The sequence below is a fragment of the Balaenoptera borealis genome (assembly GCF_965194805.1).
Source record: "Balaenoptera borealis genome assembly, chromosome: 15".
Classification (NCBI taxonomy): Eukaryota; Metazoa; Chordata; class Mammalia; order Artiodactyla; family Balaenopteridae; genus Balaenoptera; species Balaenoptera borealis.
In genome coordinates this window covers 79,654,355-79,680,803 of record NC_138871.1, presented here as the reverse complement: position 1 = coordinate 79,680,803, position 26,449 = coordinate 79,654,355, and the positions used below count along the sequence as shown (strand labels likewise).

The 26,449-nt window shown below is 40.9% G+C and overlaps 1 long non-coding RNA gene across 2 annotated transcripts in view; it reads right to left on the bottom strand.

Annotated features, from left to right (window-relative positions):
* Positions 1–8,785: 8,785 nt before the first annotated feature.
* LOC309612276 overlaps positions 8,786–26,449 on the bottom strand; it is a 271,326-nt gene continuing 253,662 nt past the window's right edge. For both annotated transcript variants that reach the window (XR_014235078.1, XR_014235079.1), the window contains one exon: positions 8,786–21,351. This is a non-coding gene — a long non-coding RNA (uncharacterized lncRNA). The remainder of the gene's footprint in view (positions 21,352–26,449) is intronic.

Below are 26,449 nucleotides of genomic sequence, written 5' to 3'. Positions count from 1 at the left end.
GCTCTGGCTCCTGCTGCAGGTGTGGCTTCCAGGCCGAGTGCGGGGTGAGTTGGGAAGGAGAGAGGAGAGGACAGAGAGAGGGTAAGGGAAGAAAGGGGACTAAGGCAGTGGAGAGGGAGAAATCGAGGCAGAGTCCCCATATGACCTTGAAGAATCCTCTAATGAAGTTATAGCTGCCACACTTATTTCCCAATAGTCCCTATTGCAGGTTTGTAATAACAGTCTGTGTAGTGTATAAATGCTGTTTACTCATCACTTATAAATACTGTTTTATTTAATAGAATAATCTGGGTAGAGACACGCTCTGGGGCCAGGACTTCATAATGTAATGAGCACTGCATTATGCATGCAGGATTTTTGAAGGTACCTACAAGGCTTTAGCAAGAACATCTCAGAAATAAATATTTTCATGCCCGACACAGACTCACTCATTCGAGTAAGCAAACTTTTTTTTTTTTAATGCCATGCACTGGGGAAATCAAGATGGTAAGATACAGCCCCTGCCCTCTGCCCCGGGGGGCTCACAGTCTAGTGGTAAAACAGGCAAACAAATGGACCATTGTGTTTCAGGATGGCAAGTGCCGAGGCTGAAAGCCAGGACCCTGTGGGACACACAGAGAGGCAGAGATGCCTGAGCTGAGAAACGTAGGCCCATTGTTCATAATCCAGGTAAACACTGCGAGGGGTCAGCATGTGCAAAGGCCAGGAGGCAAGGTCTGTTCCAGGGTCTGCCAGGGGAGTAGAGGGCGGGAGCGGTGCCTGCGGGAGATGAAATCAGAGCGATAGGACCAGAGGACACGCAGCTTTGCAGACTCACCTACCTTCTGGGAGCTCCCTTGCTGAAAGCCTTCTGAAAAATCCTTATATTTCGCCATCTTTCCTTAGACTTAGCAATCTTCCCTTAGATGTACCTGATCTCTCTGCCTCTCTCCTTTCCTCCCTTCTTCCTCTAAATTTTTTATCCCATTTGTTCCAGAAAACTAATCCTAAAAGTGGCCTCTGCAGCGGTTGGGACAATGGATCCTGCAGTTAAAATTAAGAGCTTTACTTTCACTCAATTGTTTTGTGACTTGAGTGGTCATTTGTCCTCTGTGGGCCTCAGTTTCCCCATATGTAATGTATGGGACGGAGGGGTTGATAAGTTTGTTCAAATTGCCCATTTAGACCTAAATATTTTTCATTTCTCTCATCACAGCTTAAATCTGCTAAAGAAGGATTTAAGTCTCAGAGTGTTGGGAGAGGGTCTGTCGAATAGTTATTCAAATTGAGAGAAGGCACGTTTTGGTTTTCAGAGTCTCACTAAAGATAGGTTGGTGGAGGTGGGGGAAGGAGAGGGGGGGCCTTTGTTTTCTCCTGACCAGGGCCTCAGGGAGCCCTTGTATGTCCAGGGCCCCGTATCCATGTCAGAACATCTCCACTCCAGCCTCTTTGTTGGAAACCAGCCTCTGAAGCCTGTGGAATCAGGCTTTTCCCACACACTTTGGCTCTTTTAAGTCTAATATTTCCACACACTGTCTCCCTATTTTTTCAGAATCATTCGTTTCAGCCATTTATTAATTGCCTTCTATGTGTCATGCCCTTGTTGACTCTGAATACATTATCTCGCTTATTCTACACCAAAGTATACATTCTTACCCTCACTTTAGACACAAGGAAAATAGAATTCCTCAAGGAGGTGAGGTCACAGAACTGTAAGGGGAGAACTGGGGATCTGACATCACATCGTTTCGATACCACAGCCCCTGTTTTTCCACTGGAAGCACGTCCTTCCCCAGCAGACACCAGAATTCATGCCTTCTCCCTGTTGGGCTATCTCACATTGGCCTCTCACATTGGCTCTGGGGCAGGTGGGGCAGTTTTAGGTCTTTTTCTGCCCTCTGCCTGTGAGAGCTGGGCTCTCAGAGCCCCACAGCGAGTCCCTGGTGTTCAAGAGTGTCCACCTGTCACACGCTCCTCGTACCAGATACACATGCCCTGGCCGGATAAAACCACATTTCCCCTTTCAAAGTGCCACCTCCTCAAGGAAAGGCCACCTCCTCTGCCCGCACTGTGCTTTCTGCTCTTCATTATGTCCAGAGTCAGAGCTGCAGGAGAGAGCAGGACGTTTCCTCTGACAGCTCCCTGGGCTTTAGTCTCTCGCTCCCAACTAACCTGTGAGCTCTTCAAAGGCAGGACCACATCCTCTACAATGAAGTTGGGAAAACTAAACTGAGGGCCCTGATCTCAGTCTGACTCCATTCTGCCAGGTGGGGCTGAGGGAGGAGCTCTGGGTGGTCTGGGTCCCCTCCTGGCTGCTGTGTGTGGCCGCCTTCATCCTGCCCTTGTCCTACCCTGGGCTGTCCATGGAGGCTTGGCTTCCCTCCATCGTGCCCGGTGTTGGGCTCCTGGTATCTTCCTCCTCGAGTCCTCTGTTTAATTTATGTTTTCAATTGGTCTTCCGTATAGTCTAGCTTTTGTAGGGGCATTTAATTTTATTTTTATGCTTTGTTAAGAACATTTTCCAAAAAAATAGTGTCATAACAAACCACCACTCCCCATCAGCCAACTTCAACAACTACAAATATCCTGCCATTCTTGCTCATTATCTCCCAATTTAATTTAATTTAATTGGGGGGGGGGGCTGGAACATTTTAAAGCAAATTCTAGACATTATATTACCTCACCTTAAAATACTTCACTAAATATCCTTAATATATAAAACAAATGCACAATAGCATCGGGACACGTTAAATTCTTTTTGATGGGATAGGTCACTCCCTGCCCTGCCACTCACTGGACTGTATCATTAACCATCATCTTGAAAAGAATCAATGATGAAGAACACCTTTATTCTTCCATGGCCAGTAGCAAAGAGCTGATAATTTAATCAATAACTTTGTTCTAGACTTTGAGAAAACACTTATTTAATACTTAATTTGAATGTTTAATTGGAAAGGGGTAGAGGATTAAGAGGTACAAACTATTAGGTATAAAATAAGTAATTTACAAGGATGTATTGTATCAATACAACACAGGGAATATAGCCAGTATTATGTAGTAACTATAAATGGCATACAACCTTTAAAAATTGTGAAGCACTATATTGCCCTCCTGTAACTGATATAATAATGTACATCAACTATAATTCAATCAAAAAGGAAAAAAATTACTTAATTTGAACTGGATATTTTCCTGGACACATTTGTATATGTTACTTCATTTAAGGATCATGGTCATCTTCTCAGTTCCTTGTTTGCATCTAACCCCATCTATAGTTGAAGAATCAGGCTCCAGAAGGCAAACTGTCTGCCTAAACTTCAAAGAACTGAGTAGTGACCACTTTGTGAATTCGAACCCAGATTGTTTTATTTCAAAACTCATGCTCTTGCTACTGTATTTGAACCACGTTTTAACACCATCTTCTTTTAATTATACAAATCAGTTTCATGAAACTAATGTACATTGGGAACCAACTACATGCCAGGCACTGAGGTGCTGAGTATGATAAAATGAACAGAGTATGCCCTGTACTGTCAAGAGGGGGGTAACAAAAACGTACACCTCTTCTCTGGGACTCAGGTTTCTCATTGGTAAAGCAACTGTAATGAAGCAAAATCAATATAACCACAGGCTTCTTGTGTTGATTAAAAGTAAGAGGAACACGTGAAAGCAAAGTTTTCTTGCTTGATTCAAGCTCCTTACGGGAAGAGATGTGCGTTTTTCTGATGGTGGTACTTAGTATGTGTTTGAGGGCGTGGGGTCTGGAGCAGACTGCCCGGGCCACATGCTGGCACAGCCAGTCAACGCACGTGTGGCTTTGGGAAAATTATTTAGCCTCTTTGTGTTTAGGTTTCCCCAACTATAAAGTGTGGTCAGTAACAAAACCCAGTAGGAATTTGCATGGTTCTGCAACAAGGCAGTAAGGAGACTGGTCTGGGGGGACAAATTCTCTCCTCTGCTGTGGCTTGCGTGATTCATCAACTAATAGTTTCAACACCCATCCTTCATGTGTGATGTATTTTTTTCCAAGAGGGTCTTTACTTGAATTATATCTCTCCAGGTACTAGAAGGCATCTTAGAGAAACCCTGTCCTTTTACTGATGAGGAATGAAGTTCCCTAAAAGAAAGAGACAGCACCAAGTTCGCAGAACATGCTGGGACCACTCCAGAACACATGCCAAGGCTCTTCCTACCCAAGAAGTGACAAACAGCTGGTGCTCGGTCTCTTGAGAACTGTGCAATTCTCTGAAGATTCTTAGTTATATGAATAACTAGCAACTTCTTCATTGTAACTTCCTGGGGGCAAAGATTGAATTTCAGTGAAGCTTCTTCTTCTGTGACATGAATTAATGAATAAAAATGGGAATTAACAGCCACCTCTGGAGGATTAGTTATGCTTTATGGTGCAAATCTGTTTTCTATGAAGTACTTGAAGAAAGACCATCAAGTAAAAAAAGCTTCTGCCTGCCACAGCTGTTTCAACTTTTTAGGCTGAGGCAATAGTAAGCAGTAAAAATAATCTAATTTTTAGAAACAAAAAATATTTTGTTTTAAATCCCAGCTCAACCACTTGTTCACTGTGTAATCTTGTGCTTGTGTGTCACATTAAACAGGCTGAACCTGTTTCTTAAACTGTAAAATAGGAGCAATAATTGCTACCTGCCTCACAGAATTGTTGTGGCATCAAAATAGAAAAATGAGTCTGAAATATTATACTGGAGGAAATTATTATTAATACAGTATATAAAACATTGTCACTCAATGAGAAAGTTAAGCCAGCAAATAAATGTAAAGCACAGAACCATATCAAATGGATATTCCACAGTGCTTGGTGCTTAGGATGGGAGGTGCTCCACAATTATTAGCCTTATTATTTCTGCATTCCACAAAAATTCATCAAATCTGAGGAGGGGATCATGGAAACCACCAATTGTAGCCAAGTCGCACAGAAGTGTGGGTAACCTGGGGATCCACTACTTGTGATTGGCATCTGAAGTGGAACTGAGTCTTTAACTTGTCAGGTGTGGGCTAACTTCCCGGTAGTTAATGTCAGAATTCAGCTGACCTGTAAGACACCCAGTTGGTGTTCACAGAGAATTGGTAGTTGGTGTTGAAAAACACCCACGTGGTATCACCAAAGTCTCCCCACCCACCTTTGATCTCACATCCTCCGTACCCACTTCTGTGGCTCTCTAATCATGTGGTGTTCATTTTCCTTTACTGAGAAGACAGTTGAAAAATAGAAGTCAAATTTTCTACTTTGTCTACATGATTCAACAATATCAACAGTCACCACCAAGTGATGGATCCACCTCAAACTCGGCTGCTTTCTTGCTCCTAATGTAAAGCAAGAATTCCTATGGGTAATCCTTAATCATTTTTGGAAGCATTCCTCCTTCTCTTGGAGCATCTTCTGGATTCTATTTTACAGATCTCCGTTTACCTCTCAGATCTGTCTTGTGCTATGAACTTCTGATCCCCCATTCCCTAGTAATATGTCCTTTTAAAAGGAAGTAGAACTTAGGCTTACTTGCTCTTCTCAAACTTAATGACATCTGAAGCTCAAGTGAAGAGGAAGCTGAGGGATTCATCTGGCTTTAATACGAAGTTCAATAAATTCCTATTTATGGTTTGAACTAAAAATTTCATTAAAAGAGGAAAGCCATTATTTAATGGCTCCAGTGTATCTGAGTTTCTTTTATTAAAGTAGAGGTGCTTAAAAGTCAAGGGCTACACACTGAGAGGAAACATACAAAAACATCCCCTAGATGTGTTCCTGGGCCAACAAACATTGTGATAAAAATTGTGGCTGTCAAGTGAAAAGTTCTTAATGAAAGAACCCGGTCTCTCAGCTCTTGTAATCAAAATCTTTCCATCTTGATGCATTCTTATTGCCAGCATGTCTCCTGTTCTAGTCTAATAAATAGATTTTTCTCCTATCACCTTAGCAATCAGCTTTCCTTGAGGCAGGAGGCAGAGGCAGAAGCAGGACGGGCACTGCCTCAAAGCTCCCCTTTAAAATGTTTCCATTTCTATAATCTCCTGATTCCTCACTCAACCACCCACTCATCCACCAATTAAGACACTAACTAATTTATTCCTTAACTAAGGATATAGTAACTATCTACTGTATTCCAGACACTACCCAATGTGAACACAAAGAGGGATAAGAGTGTCCTTTTCTCAAGTCATTGGCATAATTTAGGGGAAGGCAGACAGACAAATCCTGATGCACAGTGCAGGGCTATAAGTACCATGCTAGGGATGAACAAGGTGCTCAAGGAGCACAGAATAAGGAATGTCCAAGGGTGTCTCTGTAAGTCAGGAAGCCATCACAACTTAAGGTCTTCAAGGATAAGGAGTCTTAGGGATTGTGAATGGCATTAGAGGCAAAGGAAAAACCATGTGCAAAAGTACAGTTCTGTGAGAGTGCATGAAAAGGTCCAGGCGCAGTGAAAAACTAAATAATATAGTCTTTAGGATACAGAGAATGAATCATTAGAATGGCTGTAATGAAAAAGACTGACAGTATCAAGGGTTGGCAAGGACATAACAAAAGTGGAACTCAAATTGCTGGTTGAAATGTAAAATGGTATGGATACTTTGAAAAGCAGTTTCATAGTTTCTTAAAAAGTTAAATTCACACATGCAATCTGATCTAGCAATTCCACTCTTAGATATCTACCCCCCAAAAATGAAAATATGTCCACCCAAAGATTTACATATATATATATTCATAACATGTTTCGTAAGACTGATAAACTGGAAACAATCCCAAAGCCCATCAACTGGTGAATTGATAAACAGAATGTGGTATACCCACACAATGAAATGCTACTTGGAAATAAAAAGGGACAAACTGCTGATACACGCTGCAAATGGATGAGCTTCGAAAACATTCTGGCAAGTGAAAGATGACAGACACACATATAATCATACAGATTGTACGATTCATATGAATTTTGCAAAAAGGGCAAATCTATAGAGGCAGAATGCAGGGCTGTGTTTGCCTAAGCAGAGCAACATACAGAAGGATTTAAGGATGGTCTTCAGAGCTCCAAGTCCTCTAGAAAGGCTTCCCCTCTCCCAACTACAATACCACCCTTCTGAAGTCTAAAGAGTAGTCTGCTATGCATTAGTTTCCTACGGCTGCTATAACACATTATCACAAACTTAGTCACTTAAAATAATACGCATTTATTTTCTCACAGTTGGAAGCCAGAAGGCTGAAATGAATCTGAACCAGCATCCCCAGGGCTGGTTTGTTTGGAAGCTCCGGGGGAGATCCCATGTCCTTGCTTTTCCCAGCATCAGGAAATTGTCTGTATTCCTTAGCTTGTGACCCCTTCCTTGCATCCCATCATCTGTCTTTCCTCCCTTTGCTTCTATTGGCACATTGTCTTCTTCCTCTTCTATTGTAAAATCTCCTCTTGTCTCTCTTAAAATGACACTTGTGATTACATTGGGCCCGCCTGGGTAATCTAGGCTAATCTCCCCATCTCAAAATCCTTAACTTAATCACATCTGCTAAGTCTTTTTTTTCGTATAAGGTAACATGCACTGGTTTCAGATTTAGGACCTGGATATCTTTGGAGACCATTTTTCAGCCAACCACATGTTGGCGCTTCTCCCATTAGGACTTTGGGGAGCTCACACATCTGGTAAACTTACCATCATCCACTAACGGTCACAGTCTGATAGGATTAACTGCCAAAGAGGATTCACCAGTTGGAAAATGACAACTGTAGGCATCTATGGATGACTGCAGGTAGAGGACGCACTGGAGCAATGTTATTAAGGTAAGAGTAGGCCTCACGGTCAGAAGCTGCCTCTGGAGAAGCCAAGAACAACCTCCAATTGCCCTCCTTCTGTAGAGCCACACCAAGATGCTCAGTCTCAGATCAGGAACCACTGATAAGAGCATGGAGGACCTTGAAACATGGGCGCTCAAAATGTGGTCTTGGTCTCAGCCTGGTAGGCATATTCTTGCTATTTAAACAGCCCTAAAATTACAGACCTCTGGCAAGGGGTGGTCACACCAAAACCAGCTGCAAGCCCTCCATTTTGCTATTGTCAATAAACAATGGTAACAAGCTAGTAAAAACTGTTCCAAGCTCACCTTGGACCCACGCTTACAGGGAATACAATTAATCAGTACATTTTATGTACCATGAAGGTAATAACAAACATCTCAGGTTAATTCCAGACCTACTAGAACTAATCCTCAAATCACAACCACCTGTTGCCATGTGTAACACCCATATACAGCCTTAGAGATAAACCCCAAGATGAACCCTGGTGTTAAAACTGATTACCCATTTTCCCGTATAAGGTCATCCAGAAGTAATACAACATGACTGCCTTCCCGGATCAGAAGTTTAAGACACCCAGATCAGCCACCATCCTTGGGACTTTGATCCCACATGGTTTGTACATTCTGTAATCTAATTTAACTTCTAATCCTTTCCCAAACTTCCCAAAACTCTTCTCTGCCCTCCTAGAGCTAATGTCATCAGCAAATTCACCTATATTCCAAATATCTTTTAGGGCTACTCACTTTCTTATTATACCTGAAATCTGGATATATCCAAAGGATTTTATGCCTACCCTCTCAAGAGGGTGCTGTTTTTTTCTCTTATCTCCATGAACTGAAGGGTCTAGAGGTGGGGTAGGTATGTTCTTAACATTTCATTGCCACTTTTGAAAAATTCTAGCTTCTGTTAAGTATTTCCCATCTCACTTCAGTTGCAGTGTTCTTCATTTACTTGCTTCAATTCCCTTGCTTCTAAATATTTCTCCCTTTCCACTGTCTTCTCATCTGCACAGGCTCTGTATGTCACCTCTCCAGCCCCACATTTTCCCAAGATCTCACACCTTCATTTTCCTATTTCATATTTCTGCTTAAATTTCTATTGGGCATCTCAAACTTAACTTGCCTAAACAGAATGCTTGGTAGCCCTCCCTCCCAATAAAACACTCTTCCTCCCTGAGATTTCCCCATCTCAGGAAGCGCTATCACCATTTAACAAACTCCTTGGGCTGAAACCCCTGGAATCATCCTTGATTCCTATTCCTTACCTGCCACATCCATAAGAAACCACTGTAGGATTTATTTCCAAATACATCCCATAAACACTGACTTTTCTTCATTTCGAGTGCTGCCCCTTAAGTCTTATCCATCATCATCTCTCGCCTATGTTCCCTCAATGACATTCTAACAATCTTATTATAGTGGCTCCCTTTTTGACCTCTCAGAATCAATTCTCCACACTCTTGGCAAAACTATTCTTCTAAAATTGAAATCAGATCATGCATTCTCTGTTCAAAATCCTCCAATGGATTCACATTACACTCAGAATAAAATCCAAATACCTTTCCAAGGCCTGCTAGTCACAATATGACCTAAGACTTGTCTAAATTTACCAGGTTCATCTCTTGACACTTTTCCAGCACTTACCCTGCTGGTCTCCTGGCTGTACCTTGAATATATCATGTATGTTCCTGGGACCTTTGCATTTGCTGTTCTCTCTTCCTGGGATGTTCTTGCTCCAGAGGTTTGCATGACTGCATCTCTCATTTCATTCAGATTTCTATTCACATGTCATCTGCTTAGAGAAGACTTCCTCAGTCTTCCCATTGAGAAGAGTCTGCCACCAACAGTCTTAATATACTGACTGTTATATTTTCTTCATAGCACCTACCAAGATTTTATTTATTACATATGCATTTGCATACTTGATATTTTGCATGTGTATATTGTTTCTTTCTCTAGAATGTAAGTCCTACCTTCAGTATCCAGAAATCTTCCTGGCACATAGTAGATGCTCAATCACTATTTGTCAAAGAAAGCAATAATAATATGAATCTTTGAGAGGTCTTCATATATTCTGGATAAAAATCCCATGCTAGAGATTATAGAGTATGGAACATATTTTCCTAGACTGAGGTTTTTATTTCCACATTGACCACGTCATACTTTGAAATATAGAAATTCTTAATTTTAATGTGATCATATTATCCATTTTTGCCACCATGGATTTTGTTCTTTTGGTGCCATTTAACAATCCTGTGTTTTATCAGGAACACCTTGCAATTTGGGTTTATATTTTGGAAGAGTCACCCTGGGTGGTACACCTACTTCTCCTAGTAGTCTGAGTGTGTCAGAGCAGGACAGGTGCTGGGTCACAGTGAAATGGTTTTATTGCTTCTAGCACGTCAGAGCCAACTGCCAGTATGTGGCCCTCACATATGCAGCATGCATGCACAAATGTCAGAGGCAGTGGAATATAATGATAGTAGTTGAAATGGTTGGGTATTACCCTGTCCTGGTTTGTACCTAGATTTCAATCAATAATCTTTACAACAAATTTATCTGATGGGTATTCTTATTACCACTATTCTATTAATGCAGGAACTGAAGGTGAGAAAAGTTAAAAGACTAGTCAGTGTCGTGTGGTAAGAAGAGAAAGAGCTGGGAAGTGAACCCAGTTATTGGCTGATAGAGTCTAAGCTCTTAAACACCAAAATAAGACAGTGTCTTTGCAGGATTCAGGAGCTCAGGTCTTGACCTAGACATTTATCATGGGTAAGTCACCTCTTGTCTCTCAGTTTTCTTATTTGGAAAATGGAGATACTGATCTCTTACACATCACAAGGTTTTTATGAGGATCAAACCAAAATGATATGATGAATATGATTGGACTTTAAAATTTAAAACACACTAGATAAATGTTAGGTGATTGTTATTATTACAAAGGCACCAAGTATCCTTGAACAACTCAGGGGTTGTGAGCACCAATCCCCTGCACAGTAGAAAATCCATGTACTGCTATCTCTGCTTTAAAAATAAAGGAATTGGGGCTTCCCTGGTGGCGCAGTGGTTGAGAATCTGCCTGCCAATGCAGGGGACACGGGTTCGAGCCCTGGTCCGGGAAGATCCCACATGCTGCAGAGCAACTGGGCCCGTGAGCCACAACTACTGAGCCTGCGCGTCTGGAGCCTGTGCTCCCCAACAAGAGAGGCCACGATAGTGAGAGGCCTGCACACCGCGATGAAGAGGGGCCCCCGCTTGCTGCAACTAGAGAAAGGCCTCTCACAGAAACGAAGACCCAACACAGCCAAAAATAAATAAATAAAAAACAAATAATTATTTAAAAAATAAATAAATAAATAAAGGAATTGATAAATGACTCACCCAAGAGCAGGAAGCAGAAACAGCTTGTATAGAATCAGGACTGAAACTCTAGCTCTTTGGATGCCACATATTGCGATGGCTTGTAGAACACGAACTTCTCCCCACACTTAAAGATCTGTACAATGAAAATACAGGTTTGGTATTTACTGAAAAACATCTGCATGTAAGTGGACCCACACAGTTCAAACTGGTGATGTGCAAGAGTCAACTGTATAACTACACAGTAAGGTGGTTAAATTATAACAAAGGCTCCAAAACGTATTGTTGTCTGACTCAAATTTGTTACCCTGGAAGCTTATGTACTTGTCCAATGATCCTACTTGTCTTTAGTAAACATGTCCTTCTGAGTATTAATTATCAGTAGGTAGATTGTAAGCTGTACATTGATTTACGTTAAAATTTAACAAACAGCTAAATGCTACTTAGAGTCAAGTCTGGTGATCAATTGAGGGAAAGCTAGCAAGAAGAAATAAATAACTTAAACAACGAAGTTACTTTTCTTGTGTGACTTTTAAATAGGCTCTGAAGTCTTTCTCTAGATGTAACCCAAATACTGAGTCACAAAAGAAATGTTGAAATGAGTACATGGCCTACACCCCTCCCCTAGAGACTGGCTTCGCCTGCGTCTGCATTACCCAGTGCCATGGGCCATTTAGTTCAACTCCCTTTCATGGCAGAAATCTCCTGGACACAGTCAGCCAGGCATGTCTTTACCTTGGTGAACGAGTCATCTCAAAAAATAGTCTGCTTGGGCTTCCCTGGTGGCGCAGTGGTTGAAAATCTGCCTGCTAATGCAGGGGACACGGGTTCGAGCTATGGTCTGGGAAGATCCCACATGCCACAGAGCAACTAGGTCCGTGAGCCACAACTACTGAGCCTGCGCGTCTGGAGCCTGTGCTCCGCAACAAGAGAGGCCATGATAGTGAGAGGCCCACGCACCGCGATGAAGAGTGGCCCCCGCTTGCCGCAACTAGAGAAAGCCCTCGCACAGAAACGAAGACCCAACACAGCCAAAAATAAATAAATAAATAAATAAATAAAAATTAAAATAAAAAATAAAGGAATTCCTTTAAAAAAAAAAATAGTCTGCTTCACTGTTGGACATCTCTGCTAGTTAGAATAGGCTCCCTTTCATTAAGGCAATATTTGTATTCTTGTAAGTTCCACAGCTGTGCTGAGGGAACAGAAGTGTCTTTTGGGAGTTCATACAGCACAGAATTGAGATCGTGGGCTTGACGTGGATTCAAACCCCAACTCTCCCATTTTCTACAGTTGACCTTGGGTGACTTGCCGCTCTTCTATAAGCCATAGTTTCTTCATCAACCCAGTGGAGGTGATGATAGAACCTATTTCATCAGGTGGTTATAAGTCTTCAGGGAGAGACTGCATACCGAGTCCTAGCTCAACAGCAATTGTATGCACTTTTGTAAAAGGGTCCCCCTTTTTAAGACCCTTTACTGCCCTCTGCTGGAAAGTTGCCATAATAACTATCAAAATCCCTAGGACAACCAGCAACTAGCCTGTTCCAAGGGACTGCCCTTGCTGTAAAGTGCTTGAGGCACCGTGTCCAGCCTGTGGTAACCTCCCTGTATATGTCAACAACTTTTATTGCTCTAGTTCTGGGCCTCCCCAGTCATGGGCAGCGAACTAGAAGAACTGTCTCTCTGTGGTCATGGCTCAGGCAGTACTCTTGTTGCAGATGGCCAAAGAGGCTCCCTGCCATCTTAGAAAGGTAAGAAGAGCTGGGAAGAATGAATCACAATAATCACTTTGGCATGTGGCGCTTATTTAAAATGAATAGAGGAATAACGATTTTTGCCTTCATTACCCAATGGGATTTTAAAATAAGGACTGTATCGACCTTAAACATTAAGTTATTGAAAAGTGAACAATAAAAGCACAGAAACATGAAACTGAAAATGCTTTTGGAAGATGTTACTTAAATTGTAATGGGTTGTCAAGGGAAACTAATGGACCAGAATTATCAGACAATAGAAGCATTTTCTTTCACTACCACCTGTTGAAAGCGCATTGCATGTCAGGAACAATTTTAAGTGCTTTTCATACAAAGTATGCATTATCTTGTTTGTGACTCATAACCTGCTCCTCCTCAGGTCTTCTCCTTCTCGGTAAACGGCCAGGCTATTCACTAAAGCAGAAGTTGGGGATCATCTCAGAATTGTCTCTTTCCTGTGCCCCGATTATCTACTCTTTCATCAAGTCCTTGTCCGTCCTCTATCCAAAACATATGACAAATGTACTTATCTATCTCCTTCTCCAGTGCCAACTTCCTGGCCCAAGTCCCCATCTTCTCTTGCTAATTTGATATGATTTGCCTCCTAACTTGTCTTTCGACTTCTACTCTAGCTCCTCTGCAGTCCATACTCTTGACAGAAGCTAGATTATTAAAAAAAATGTTCAATTTCCCTACTTGATACCCTTACTTGATGCTTTCAACAACGTTGCCCTTAGAACAAAATCTAAATGCTTCCAGGTCTACAAGGAAATGCAAAATCTGACCCTGATCCTCTTCTCAACTCACCGCTTAACTCTTCTTGACCACCTTCTTTAGCTCCTTGCCCCTCCCAAGAACTGGCCAGCCCCAGGGCCTTTGTGTTCACCATTCTCGTTTCATGAATCTCTCTTTCCCCAGTGGTTCCTTCTCACGTCTAAGGTTTCAGATTCAATGCCATCTCTTCAGAGAGGCTTTTATGATTGCAGTATCTTAAGTCCATCTATATTTTCTATCAAAACACTTGTTTATTTTTTTCAGAGTATTGATAGCAATCTGTAATTATTTATATCATATATTTCTTGACTTTATTTTCTGCGTCTTTCTCTCTGGAATGTAAACTCCAAGAAGGCAGGAATCTTGTGTGCGTATCTAGGTTCCTAACATGAGGCCTGGTACAAAGGATGCAACTTGTGTACATTTGTAGAATGAATAAATGGGTATTTCTTTTTTTTTGAAATTTTTGTTAACATCTTTATTGGACTATAATTGCTTTACAATGGTGTGTTCGTTTCTGCTGTATAATAAAGTGAATCAGCTATACATATACATATATCCCCATATCTCCTCCCTCTTGAGTCTCCCTCCCAGCCCCCCATCCCACCCCTCTAGGTGGTCACAAAGCACCGAGCTGATCTCCCTGTGCTATGCAGCTGCTTCCCACTAGCTATCTATTTCACATTTGATATTGTATATATGTACATGCCACTCTCTCACTTTATCCCAGCTTACCTTTCCCCATCCCTGTGTTCTCAAGTCCATTCTCTACTTCTGCGTCTTTATTCCTATCCTGCCCTTACGTTCTTCAGAACCTTTTTTTTTTTTTTTTTTAGATTCCATATATATGTGTTAGTATACGGTATTTGTTTTCCTCTTTCTGACTTACTTCACTCTGTATGACAGATTCTAGGTCCACCCACCTCACTACAAATAACTCAATTGCGTTTCTTTTAATGGCTGAGTAATATTCCATTGTATATATGTGCCACATCTTCTTTATCCATTCATCTGTGGATGGACACTTAGGTTGCTTCCATGCCTTGGATATTGTAAATAGAGCTGCAGTGAACATTGTGGTACATGACACTTTTTGAATTATGGTTTTCTCAGGGTATATGCCCAGTAGTGGAATTGCTGGGTCATAAGCTAGTTCTCTTTTTAGTTTTTTATGGAACCTCCATACTGTTCTCCATAGTGGCTGTATCAATTTACATTCCCACAACAGTGCAAGAGGGTTCCCTTTTCTCCACACCCTCTCCAGCATTTATTGTTTGTAGATTTTTTGATGATGGCCATTCTGACTGGTGTGAGGTGATACCTCATTGTAGTTTTGATTTGCATTTCTCTAATGATTAGTGATGTTGAGCATCCTTTCATGTGTGTGTTGGCCATATGTATATCTTCTTTGGAGAACTGTCTATTTAGGCCTTCTGACCATTTTTGGATTGGGTTGTTTGTTTTTCTGATATTGAGCTGCATGAGCTGCTTGTATATTTTGGAGATTAATCCTTTGTCAGTTGCTTCGTCTGCAAATATTTTCTCCCATTCTGAGGCTTGTGTTTTCATCTTGTTTATGGTTTCCTTTGCTGTGCAAAACCTTTTAAGTTTCATTAGGTCTCATTTGTTTATTTTTGTTTTTATTTCCATTTCTCTAGGAGGTGGGTCAAAAAGGATCTTGCTGTGATTTATGTCAGAGTGTTTTGCCTATGTTTTTCTCAAAGAGTTTTATAGTGTCTGGCCTGACATTTAGGTCTTTAATGAATTTTGAGTTTATTTTTGTGTATGGAGTTAGGGAGGTTCTACTTTCATTCTTTTACATATAGCTGTCCAGTTTTCCTAGCACCACTTATTGAAGAGGCTGTCTTTTCACTGTTGTATATTCTTGCCTCCTTTATCAAAGATAAGGTGACCATATGTGTGTGGGTTTATCTCTGGGCTTTCTATCCTGTTCCATTGATCTCTATTTCTGTTTTTGTGCCAGTACCATACTGTCTTGATTACTGTAGCTTTGTAGTATAGTCTGAAGTCTGGGAGCCTGATTCCTCCAGCTCCATTTTTGTTTCTCAAGATTGATTTTGCTATTCGGGGGTCTTTTGTGTTTCCATATAAGCTGTGAAATTTTTGTTCTAGTTCTGTGAAAAATGCCATTGGTAGTTTGATAGGGATTGCATTGAATCTGTAGATTGCTTTGGGTAGTATAGTCATTTTCACAATGTTGATTCTTCCAGTCAAAGAACATGGTATATCTCTCCATCCATTTGTATCATCTTTAATTTCTTTCATCAGTGTCTTATAGTTTCCTGCATCAGTGTCTTATAGTTGTCTCCTTAGGTAGGTTTATTCCTAGATATTTTATTCTTTTTGTTGCAGTGGTAAATGGGAGTGTTTCCTTAATTTCTCTTTCAGATTTTTCATCATTAGTGTATAGGAATGCAAGAGATTTCTGTGCATTAATTTTGTATCCTGCTACTTTACCAAATTCATTGATTAGTCCTAGGAGTTTTCTGGTAGCATCTTTAGGATTCTCTATGTATAGTATCATGTCATCTGCAAAGAGTGACAGTTTTACTTCTTTTCTGGTTTGGATTCCTTTTATTTCTTTTTCTTCTCTGATTGCTGTGGCTAAAACTTCCAAAACTGTGTTGAGTAATAGTGGTGAGAGTGGACAATCTTGTCTTGTTCCTGATCTTAGAGGAAATGGTTTCAGTTTTTCACCATTGAGAATGATGTTGGCTGTGGCTTTGTCATACATGGCCTTTAGTATGTTGAGGTAGGTTCCCTCTGTGCCTACTTTCTGGAGAGTTTGTATCATAAATGGGTGTTGAATTTTGTTGAAAGTTTTTTCTGCATGTATTGAGATGATCATATGGTTTTTATTCTTCAACTTGTTAATATGGTGTATCACATTGATTGATTTGCATATATTGAAGAATCCTTACAGTCCTGGGATAAACCCCACTTGATCATGGTGCATGATCCTTTTAATGTATTGTTGGATTCTGTTTGCTCGTATTTTGTTGAAGATTTTTGCATCTATATTCATCAGTGATATTGGTCTGTAATTTTCTTTTCTTGTTACACCTTTGTCTGGTTTTGGCATCAGGGTGATGGGGCCTCGTAGAATGAGTTTGGGAGTGTTCCTCCCTCTGCTATATTTTGGAAGAGTTTGAGAAGGATAGGTGTTAGCTGTTCTCTAAATGTTTGATAGAATTCAACTGTGGAGCCATCTGGTCCTGGACTTTTGTTTGTTGGAAGATTTTAAATCACAGTTTCAATTTCAGTGCTTGTGATTGGTCTGTTTATATTTTCTATTTCTTCCTGGTTCAGTCTCCGAAGGTTGTGCTTTTCTAAGAATTTGTCCATTTCTTCCATGTTGTCCATTTTATTGGCATATAGTTGCTTGTAGTAATCTCTTATGATCCTTTGTATTTCTGCAGTGTCAGTTGTTACTTCTCGTTTTTCATTTCTAATTCTATTGATTTGAGTCTTACCCCTTTTTTTCTTGATAAGTCTGGCTAATGGTTTATCAATTTTGCTTATCTTCTCAAATAACCAGCTTTTAGTTTTAGTGATCTCTGCTATCATTTCCTTCAATTCTTTTTCAGTATTTCTGACCTGATGTTTATGATTTCTTTCCTTTTGTTAACTTTGGGGCTTTTTTTGTTCTTCTTTTTCTAATTGCTTTAGGTGTAAGGTTAGATTGTTAATTTGAGATTTTTCTTGTTTCCTGAGGTAGGATTGTATTGCTATAAACTTCCCTCTTAGAACTGCTTTTGCTGCATCCCATAGGTTTCGGGTCATCCTGTTTTCATTGTCATTTGTTTCTAGGTATTTTCTGATTTCCTCTTTGATTCTTCATGATCTCTTGGTTATTTAGTAGTGTATTGTTAAGCTTCCATGTGTTTGTAGTTTTTACAGAATTTTTCCTGTAATTGATATCTAGTTTCATATCGTTGTGGCTGGAAAAAATACTTGGTATGATTTCAATTTTCTTAAATTTACCAAGGCTTGATTTGTGACCCAAGATATCCTGGAGAATGTTCCATGAGCACTTGAGAAGAAAGTGTATTCTGTTGTTTTTGGATGGAATGTCCTATAAATATCAATTAAGTCCATCTTGTTTAATGTATCATTTAAAGATTGTGTTTCCTTATTTATTTTCATTTTGGATGACCTGTCTACTGGTGAAAGTAGGGTGTTAAAGTCCCTTACTATTATTGTGGTACTGTTAATTTCCCCTTCTATGGTTGTTAGCATTTGCCTTATGTATTGAGGTTCTCCTATGTTGGGTGCATAAGTATTTACAATCATATCTTCTTCTTGGATTGATCCCTTCATCATTATTTGGTGTCCTTCTTTGTATCTTGTAGTAGTATTTATTTTAAATTTTGTCTGATATGAGAATTGCTACTACAGCTTTTTTTGATTTCCATTTGCATGGAATATCTTTTTCCATCCTCTCACTTTCAGTCTGTATGTGTCCCTAGGTCTGAGGTGGGTCTCTTGTAGACAGAATATATACAGGTCTTGTTTTTGTATCCATTCAGCCAGTCTATGTCTTTTGGTCAGAGCATTTAATCCATTTACATTTAAGGTAAGTATCAATATGTGTTTTCCTATTACCATTTTCTTAATTGTTTTGGGTTTGTTATTGTGGGTTTTTTCCTTCTCTTGTGTTTCCTGACTAGAGAAGTTTCTTTAGCATTTGTTGTAAAGCTGGTTTGGTGGTGCTGAATTCTCTTAGCTTTTGCTTGTCTGTAAAGGTTTTAGTTTCTCCTTCAAATCTGAATGAGATCCTTGCTGGGTAGAGTAATCTTGGTTGTAGGTTTTTCCCTCTCATCACTTTAAATATGTCCTGTCACTCCCTTCTGTCTTGTAGAGTTTCTGCTGAAAGATCAGCTGTTAACCTTATGGGGATTCCCTTGTATGTTATTTGTTTCTTTTCCCTTGCTGCTTTCAATATATTTTCTTTGTATCTATTTTTTGATAGTTTGATTAATATGTGTCTTGGTGTGTTTCTCTTTGGATTTATCCTGTATAGGACTCTCTGCACTTCCTGAACTTGATTGACTATTTCCTTTCCCATATTAGGGAAGTTTTCAACTGTAATCTCTTCAAATATTTTCTCAGTCCGTTTCTTTTTCTCTTCTTCTTCTGGGACCCCTATAATTCGAATGTTGGTGCATTTAATATTGTCCCAGAAGTCTCTGAGACTGTCCTCAATTCTTTTTTCTTTATTCTGCTCTGTGGTAGTTATTTCCACTATTTTATCTTCCAGGTCACTTATCCGTCCTTCTGCCTCAGTTATTCTGCTATTGATTCCTTCTAGGGAATTTTTAATTTCATTTATTGTGTTGTTCATCATTGTTTGTTTGCTCTTTAGTTCTTCTAGGTCCTTGTTAAACGTTTCTTGTATTTTCTCCATTCTACTTCCAAGATTTTGGATCACCTTTACTATCATTACTCTGAATTCTTTTTCAGGTAGACTGCCTGTTTCCTCTGCATTTGTTTGGTCTGGTGGGTTTTTACCTTACTGCTTCAACTGCTGTGTATTTCTCTGTCATCTCATTTTGTTTAACTTACTGTGTTTGGGGTCTCCTTTTTGCAGGCTGTAGGTTCGTAGTTCCCATTGTTATTGTTGTCTGTCTCTAGTGGGTAAGGTTGGTTCAGTGGGTTGTGTAGGCTTCCTGGTGGAGGGGACTGGTGCCTGTTCTGGTGGATGAGGCTGTATCTTGTCTTTTTGGCAGGCAGGACCATGTCCGGTGGTGTGTTTTAGGGTGTCTGTGAACTTAATGATTTTAGGCAGCCTCTTTACTAATGGGTGGGGTTGTGTTCCTGTGTTGCTAGTTGTTTCCATGGGGTGTTCAACAGTGGAGCTTGCTGGTCGTTGAGTGGAACTGGGTCTTAGCGTTGAGACAGAGATCTCTGGGAGAGCCCTTGCCGACTGATATTACGTGGGGCCGGGAGGTCTCTGGTGGACCAGTGTCCTGAACTCGGCTCTCCCACCTCAAAGGCTCAGGCCTGACAGCCAGCCAGAGCACCAAGACCCTGTCAGCCACATGGCTCAGAAAAAAAGGGAGGAAAAAACAAGAAAAGGAAGAAAATAAATAAAGAAATAAAATAATATAAATAGTTATTAAAATTTTTAAAAATGATTAAAATTAAAAAAATAAAAATAAATAAAGAAAGCAAACAAACCAATAAACAAATTCACCAATGATAACAAGTGCTAAAAACTATAGTAAAAAAATAAATAAAAAATAAACGGACAGACAGAAGCCTAGGACAAATGGTAAAAGAAAACATATACAGACAAAATCACACAAAGAAGCATACACATACACACTCACAAAAAGTGAAAAAGGAAACAAAAATCTTTTTATATATATAAAAGGAAGAGAGCAACCAAATCAATAAACAAATCTATCAATGATAATTATCTCTAAATACTAAACTAAGTTAAACATGAGACCAGAAACAAATTAGATTCAGAAAGCAAACCCCAAGTCCGCAGTTGCTCCTAAAGTCCACCGCCTCAATTTTGGGATGATTCGTTGTCTATTCAGGTATTCCACAGATGCTGGGTACATCAAGTTGATTGTGGAGATTTGATCCGCTGCTCCTGAGGCTGCTGGGAGAGATTTCCCTTTCTCTTCTTTGTTCGCACAGCTCCCGGGGTTCAGCTTTGGATTTGCACCCGTCTCCGCGTGTAGGTCGCCTGAGGGTGTCTGTTCTTCGCTCACACAGGACGGGGTTAAAGGAGCAGCTGCTTCGGGGGCTCTGGCTCACTCAGGCCGGGGGGAGGGAGGGGTACGGATGCGGGGCGAGCCTGCGGCGGCAGAGGCTGGCATGACGTTGCAGCAGCCTGAGGCGCGCTGTGCGTTCTCCCGGGGAAGTTGTCCCTGGATCCCGGGACCCTGGCAGTGGCGGGCTGCACAGGCTCCCGGGAGGGGCGGTGTGGAGAGTGACCTGTGCTCGCACACAGGCTTCTTGGTGGCGGCAGCAGCAGCCTTAGCATCTCATGCTCGTCTCTGGGGTCCGCACTGATAGCTGCAGCTCGCGCCCATCTCTGGAGCTCTTTTAGGTGGTGCTCTGAACCCCCTCTCCTTGCGCACCCTGAAACAATGGCCTCTTGCCTCTTAGGCAGTTCCAGACATTTTCCTGGATTCCCTCCCAGCTAGCTGTGGTGCACTAGCCCACTTCAGGCTGTGTTCATGCAGCCAACCCCAGCCCTCTCCTTGGGATCCGACCTCCGAAGCCTGAGCCTCAGCTCCCAGCCCCCGCCTGCCCTGGCGGGTGAGCAGACAAGCCTCTCGGGCTGGTGAGTGCTGGTCGGCAGTGATCCTCTGTGCAGGAAGCTCTCTGCTTTGCCTTTTGCACCCCTGTTGCTGCGCTTTCCTCCATGGCTCTGAAGCCTCCGCCCCGCCCACCACCCGTCTCCACCAGTGAAGGGGATCCTAGTGTGTGGAAACCTTTCCTCCTTCTCAGCTCCCTCCCAGAGGTGTAAGTCCCGTCCCTATTCTTTTGTCTCTGTTTTTCTTTTTTCTTTTGCCCTACCCAGGTAAGTGGGGAGTTTCTTGCCTTTTGGGAAGTCTGAGGTCTTCTGCCAGCGTTCAGTAGGTGTTCTGTAGGAGTTGTTCCACATGTAGATGTATTTCTGATGTATCTGTGGGGAGGAAGGTGATCGTCACATCTTATTCCTCAACCATCTTGAAGGTCCCCCCTCTGAATGGGTATTTCTTTATAACTTTCTTGTAACATACATGTTACGTTCCCAGTTTTGCAAATGAGAAATTTACTTTTACTGAGACTACTAACTGAAGGGTCAGGAAGCAAACACAGATCAATCTGACTTTTCAAACTAGCTTTTATCTACATTCTGTCCTGTGTGTGTGTGTGTGTGTGTGTGTGTTATATGTTTCAAAGAGAGTTATCTGATATGATAATACTAGTATACCACAATTGTCAACTCTAGAACCACCTCGCATTTATCCAACAGAATAGAGCTAAAATGCAGATTCAAATAAAATAAAATGACAGAAATTAACACAACATTGTAAATCAACTATACTTCAATAAAAAATAATAAAATAAAATGATATAAAGGCTAAGATTAAACTCCATATATTTACCACTGCAATCTGGAGGGAATCAGACGGTGATGTTTTTCATCCTGGAGGCAATTTTGAAATCCCAGAGTCTAATTTTCATAAGCATTAACTTTGGGGCCATTTTGATTTATTCACCTCTTTCTAGCACACTTTTTTCCAAATAGTTTTTTTGTTGCTGTTGTTTGGTGGGTTGGTTTGCTTTGGTTTTTTTTAAAATAAATTTATTTATTTTATTTATTTATTTTTGGCTGCATTGGGTCTTCGTTGCTGCGTGCAGGCTTTCTCTAGTTATGGTGAGTGGGGGCTACTCTTCCTTGTGGTGCACAGGCTTCTCATTGCAGTGTCTTCTCTTATTGTGGAGCATGGGCTCTAGGTGTGTGGGCTTCAGTAGTTGTGGCATGCGGGCTCAGTAGTTGTGGCTCATGGGCTTAGTTGCTCCACAGCATGTGGGATCTTCCTGGAGCAGGGCTCGAACCCGTGTCCCCTGCGTTGGCAGGTGGATTCTTAACCACTGCACCACCAGGGAAGCCCTTTTAGCTTTTTATTTCACCTATGCACTATTTTCTTTCAAAATGCAGGTTTTGTTTGGTGTGTTCCTTCATCCAGTGAGGAGTAAAAACTGGAGCATGTGCTGTGTGTCAGTCTGTTCTGTGCAGGACACTCAGCTCTACCTGAAGGCATTGTTGTAGCTGGCATTCTCTGTGCTGTACCTGCTGTTCCAGTGGGGTATCCAAGGTTCTCCTGCTCTAGTACAAAAGAGGTCCCGGATGATATGAGCAAGCTTTATTCCTGGTAAATAAATTCAAAGTTGTTTTCTAACTCTCAGTACAAAAATTGATATTATGTCTGTGATCATAAGACTCTGGGAAGGAGTTGAATAATAATGCTTGACTCATGTCTCTTGGTTGCCTGTGCTAACTGGCAAAGATACAAAATAGCCACCAATTCTACCAGCAGTAAGGAGGAAAGCAGTTCTGATGAATTCAAATGGCATTACACTCTATTGTTAAATTAAAGCTCCAGATATGTATTTGTACTTCTTCATTCATAAGCACACACCTTCTGAATCATCAGTGGGAGGCCATGGATGGGAAATGTGAACGTAAATTAACCTTTATCAGGAAGATGAATATCAGAATCTACTTCTTATGAGTAACACATGCCTTTTTGTTAACATTTAGGAGACTGTGTACAACTCTGAGTAAGAGGTAGGAGGGAGCGTGTTTTAGGGCAGAGCTCTACGGAGTGCCATTTTCACATTTAAAAAAGTTAACAATAATTCTGTGATATCAAATATTCAATCAACATTCAGTTTTATTTTGGTCACCATGTTGTGCATTATATCCCCATGACATTTATTTTATACTGGAATTTTGTACCTTTTGACCATCTTAACTCATTTCACCCACCCCCCCACTCCCCCAGATTTCTAATTGTCTCATAATTATCATAAATGTTCTGTTTTTTTTATAGATTGCTTTAATCTGGATCCAAAGACGGTCCACACACTGCAATTGGTTGATGTCATTTTTAATCCTTTTTACATCTATAGATTCACTACCCATCAGTATTTTTTTCCCTTCTAACTTAGTTGTTGATGAAATAAGGCCGTTTGTCCCAGAGAGTTTCCCATTGATCGAGTTTGTTCATTGTACCCTTTGGTCTGTTAAATGTAGGTCTCAGTTTCCTTGCTTTTCCATAAATCTGTGGTTGAGCCTAGAGGTTTGATATTGACATTTTAACTTTAATTTTTTGAAGACTCATAGATGCCAGGATGCTGAAGTTTTTTCTGTTCTCAGAACTGGCCTAGGGTCCTTTACTAAAGAAGGACCTGCCATACAAATACCATATGGTCCCTTGATGTTCTTCAGTGGAGGAAAGTTAGCCTTTTCCTTCCAAAGAGTAATTAGCACTTATAGATATTCTCTTTTTATGAGTGAGATTGGGGTCATATGAGGGCTTTGGCTGCACCCAAGAAGAAAGTCATACTGTCCAGGAACTAGGGGTGCATTGTAACACAGTCCAAAATTATAAGTGTGCAAGCTACAACGCAGGTAAGAATGAAATTACAAAGAGAGTTCTGCATCTCTATGTTCAGTGACCCATGTTCTAGTTCTGGCTAGGAGGATGTGTTTCAGCTGAAGACACTGCAGATAAAACAAATGGCACAAACATAGCCATGGACTTGAGAAAGCATGGGACATTTATTGGGGAAAAGGAGTGTATTCTGTGAGCAAGGAGTTAAATACATAAGACCAGAGGGTGGAATTAGGGCTGGGGCCACATTACTGATGACCCTGAATGATGGGTTAAGGATGGGTTGTTTCCTACTGGAAAATAGGGAGATTTGAGCAAGGGCTGGCTTTGGGTTGTCACTGATATATCTGTGTGTCACATGAAATCCCTCACCCTTTTGTAGAAGGAAGACTCAACTTAAAATCAGCAGCCTCCACACTCTTGTGAGTCTGCAAGCAGTGCAGTCTGAGTCTTTATTGATCTTCATTTGAGAGCCATAGTCTCATCCCAAGCCTGGACTGGAGATCCAAGGGTCCCTGTTTTTCTGTTCTCTAGAAGTCTGCCTTAAAGGCCATGGGAGAAACAGAGGGGGGCCTGCAGAGTTTGCCTCCCAGAATCCACCTACTTTAAATAATTCCAACTGGCTTTTGAAACAACAGCTTTCCTAAAGAGATTGGGGGAGAGAGGCTGGCAAAGAAGCAATTTTTTAATAGTGTGTGAAAATGACAAAACAAATGATGTCATAACATCAGAGCCAAAGAGATGCATGTGCCCCCAGCATCAGGCAAGTGGCATGAGTGAAAGAGTCTCACCCTCTCCAGTGCCTTTGAGAAGGGAAAGCTCTGTAAAGGCCCCTGTCTAGTCTTTGGGACTCGGGCACGAAGGGAGGACGCAAACCTGGAGCCACAGAAATAAGCCTTCTCAGGATGTGAGGTCAATCACCTTCCTTCCCTGGGAGCTGCAAAGAGGAGCTGCTTGAAGTGTCTGCTCTCTTCTCTCAACCTGGCTCACATATGTGGGGTGAAACACTGACCGAAGATCAGCGGGTGCTTCCCAAACCTAGGCTTCACAATCCCCTCAGGGTTGTTATTATCTTAAATCAAATGAAGGCATACACACAGTTTGAAAAACCATATCCTCACAGTGGAAAGGAGCTTAGATGAAAAGCCATAACCCTCCCGCCCCGCATTTCCTTCTCTGCCACAGCCTTGTTCTCCAGAAGCAGCTGCTCCGTACTGTTTCCTTTTGCCATTATTCTGATCATTACTTCCATGTGTCTAAATAATAGAGTCAAATCTCTCTTTCTTGATTTGTCACATTTAGATGTGAGCTATTGACTTCCTCCTATAAGAAATGAGGATTTAGCTCACTTATACCTCTCTCCACCTCTCTCCTCCCACCTCACAAGAGCATTATTTCACTATTTTTAATTCTATTTTTAGCTACCTTTATAACTTTAAATAATGAATGCACACATTTCTAGTCCATTTACCACTAATCACAGACACTACTTCATCCTCTTTACCTATTAAGATTGGATATTAGCAGGTCTACCCTTCCCCTTACCTCTCCTTTTTCCTTTCAGTATCTGGTGAATTACCCTTACTTTAAAAATTTCATAGCGGATTGTATTACCTTTTATGCTGCTACCATTATGAAGTCTTTAGTGACTTACCTAAAGATTGATTTAAAACCTGAAATTATGAATATATTAATATTGTCTTTGAAACAGTAAGTGGAGTGCTGTGATTACGTTTCCTTTTTGGTCAGTTTGTTGGTTTGTTTCCTGGCATTTCCAATTACCTTTTGGATCACTCAGTATCCTGGCAGGAAACAGAGGGTCCATTCAAATGGGGTAATTGGAAGTATTTAACAAAGAGACTATTTACAATATTGTGGGCAGATTAAAAGGCAACCAATAGGAATGGTGAAGTATTTAGTTGCTAGCAAGAGAAGACAGTTATTGTGACCCTGACCTAGAAAGAGAAAGGGGAGGGAGCAGATACCAGAACTGGGAGAGAATGCCTGTCTTTGTGGGAGAGAATTTGACCTCGGCAAAGGGGAGAGAACAGCCAGAGAGGAAACCAGGTACTATGATGGCTATTCTTGACCACTGGCCAAACTCCACTGGAATCCAGAGAGTGAGGGGGTCCATTGATGTAGCCCATAAAACTTAGCATCCTGAGACATAGAACAGGGCAGAGAAATTTGGAAGGTGGGTCTGCAGTATCGAGTAGAAAATATTCAGATGACCTTTTAAAAACCTTTTTTTCTTTTCTTTATACTAATATTCTGGCTGTTTCATCACTGGCATCCTTGCCTCAGTATAGACTTGTAAAGCAGGTTTGCAAAGAGAAGTAAATAGTTGATATTCAACCCTTGATTGACAAAAATAGACTTTGAATTCCAAGGCAAATTCAAGTCTTTAAAATCAAAGCTTACAAGAGCCAGGCTTTTTTGAAAGAGAAAGTAGATTTTTGGTTTTTTTTTAATGGCAAAGGTTAAGTGCTCTAGGACTCAGAACTTGTTTATCCCATAAGTTTAGATAGAAGAAAAAAATACCAAATATTGCAAGAGAAGGAATATTGATGATGAGAAAAGGCAAATTTGAAGAACACAACTAGAATTTAAAGGCTG